We start from the raw sequence: 2,958 nt of genomic DNA on the forward strand, positions 1-2,958 counted from the left end.
AAGGACGCCATTAGGTATTGATTTGTAAATGTGTGTAAGAATTTAATCTGTCCAAATAATTTGAATAGAGTTACTTAGTGAAAACTTGCATTATGATTTGTAATAAGCTTGCCTGGTATTTTATCACATCCTTTTAAGACATTTTCAGCTATTTAAATATTATTCGTGGTGTAGAGCTGCGCTACGAACGAACGAGCCGCTGCCGCGGCGCATTTGAACTACATTAAATGAAACCAATCACACCGCAAAGAAGCGGACAGGTAATAGCGAACTAAAATTATTTCTTTCAGATTTCGGGATTGCAGGGCAGACCAGCAGATTTTATGATGTGTTCTACAGGTGGACGTTGGCAGCGGATGATATATTATTAACAGTGCAAAAAGATAATTTATCTCCATGACATAAAAGAAGTCTTGCTGTGCGTAGTTCTGGTTTGGCAAACATTACAGCAAAATCACTTTTTCTCTGATTATAGTCTCATGTTCTCGTGTTAGTCGTGGTACTTATTAGTGTTTTCGAATGGTTCAAGTGGCTCTGAGCACTATGGGACTTAACTTCTGAGGCCATCAGTCCCCTATAACTTAGAACTACTTAAACTTAACTAACCTAAGGACATCACACAACACCCAGTCATCACGAGGCAGAGAAAATCCCTGTCCCCGCCGGGAATCGAACCCGGGAACCCGGGATACCGCACGACCACGAGCTGCGGACCGCTCATAGGGAGTCTAAAGGATGCTGCGTTCTCGGAATGCTATACAACAGTTCAAACAAATAACATTAGTAGTTTTATTTCTATAAAACAGAGAACTTTTGTGACGGAGCGGTCTGATTTTCCGCACATACGTGACACTGTGACGTCACCTGTTCTTTTTGGGTGTCCATACACTGCCAAGTGTAGCGCCTAGAACGGCTCGGACACTCCGGCCGGCTATTGGTGTTTTACTGTTGAAAAAATCCACTGTAAAATTTTTATGTTGAACAAACATTGCGTAGTGTAACATCAGTACTGATAACGAATTAATTTTCAGTAACCTTTTCAATAACTGTAATGTAAGGAAGATATGGTGAATTTCATAGCGAGTTACAGTAACGAAACAATGTTCCTTTAATATGAAGCCAGATCCAGAATAATAAGAACTTAATATATTTTGTTTTGTTGAAGATTAATGGTCCAAAGAAAGTCACAGCACAGCATCCCTAAAAAGTATTTCAAGGCTCTTTTCGTAGCAACATATATTATCTCATATATTAGCAAAGAGACAGCGAAAAAAACCTAACAATAGAAAAGGCGAACTGCACTCTAACCTTTTCCATATTTCATAATCAGAGAATAAAACCGACTATTCTGCAGAAATTTAATTTTGCGGTCCACTGATCGGCACTTTTTGAATATGATGTTGAAGATATAGTAAATACTTTTGTAATTGCCATGACCGAAGCTTGTGTGCACCAACTGAATCCAACTGTATTGATCTATCTTAGTATGATGTCACTGCTGTTGATGTTCACCCCAGTAGCTGCACATGCATTCAGATTTTACCCTGAAAATTATATTCCACAAATAAAAGAGAGTGTTATCTGCTGACGGACACATGTCTGCGATCGCAAAACTGTCAATACGGGAATCACTGACAGGAGGTCAGGGGCCGTATGTCATACGCAGTAATTAGCGTGGGCCGCAATGGCTGCGCTCCCAGCATCGTCCCTGTTCATCGCAAGCTTCGACATTCGAAATACGAAATAATTGTGACTGAAACTTGATTATTCCATTTCTAAAACTCAACTGCTCCATTAACTGTTTTCGCAGTTGAACGGAAAAATCATGCACTGTATTTTGCCGTTATTTGACCACGTAATAACAACATCTGCGCTATTGCTGGCACAATAATTACGTAATAAAATTAGCTTGTGGTAAAAATAACTAAATAACTTTCACTAAATGAAAGAGAAAAAAAGATCGCCTAACGTTAAGTGCAACTGAAATTCTAATACAGTATTTTTCAGCTCTGTTTGCTAATTACGTTTATATTTTTTTATTTTATTTTTAATGACTGCAGTGTTACGTGGCTTTATGCTTAATTACAGACTTACTATTTTATCAGTTGATTTGTTTTCACCACGCAACGCCCGCTGTTTACGTCCTTCTTCGTTGCTGAGCGATGTATCACTTTTCGTTCTGACGCCGCAACTCTTCCTTTCCTATATCTTTACTACTTTTTATCTATATAAATGATGAACTGTTGGTTATGCCGTTTAACAACTTTTTAATAACTGTGGAAGTATTACGGACATCGGGTCCTACCTAATGTGTCACCCGCCTATACGTTTTACATGAACTTTTCAACTCTCGATCGATCTGTTTACAAAGAGGCAGCAGAATATCTCTTCCTTTAACGTTGTCCAACAACGACATAGGAAGCTCGACGCTCTCGCAGCCCATGCTCTTCCATGGCTCACGGTAGTTTGCAGAATTCGTTTTATTCCTTGCCCACTTGCCGCTACGTCGAACTTTTGTGGTGATCGTTGGGCAACGTCTTCCACGTTATCTGCAACATAAATAAACTTTCTTCCCACAGTATTTCTGAAAACCCAAAAAACAAACTTAAAGAACATAATAATAATAACTGTTCTTACAATTATTCGTATAATTCTTGGTCGATTTAATGAGGGATGGGACTGGCCTAAGCCTTGTGACACTGCATGACCCACTATGAATTCCTCTCCTACTCCATCGTCTTCATCTCAGAGTAGTCTCTAAACCCAACGCCCTCAGTTATTTGCTGGATACATTCCAATCTCCGTCTTCCCCTTCAGTTTTCACCCTCTACAGCTGCCTATAATATCACGGAAGTTATCCTCGTAATGTCTTAACATATGACGCTTCATCCTGCCCCTTCTTCTTCACATCGTACACCCTCTGTAATTTGACATCATCGTTCTTAATCTTCCACTCAT

Source organism: Schistocerca piceifrons, chromosome 2, assembly GCF_021461385.2.
Source record: "Schistocerca piceifrons isolate TAMUIC-IGC-003096 chromosome 2, iqSchPice1.1, whole genome shotgun sequence".
Lineage (NCBI taxonomy): Eukaryota > Metazoa > Arthropoda > Insecta > Orthoptera > Acrididae > Schistocerca > Schistocerca piceifrons.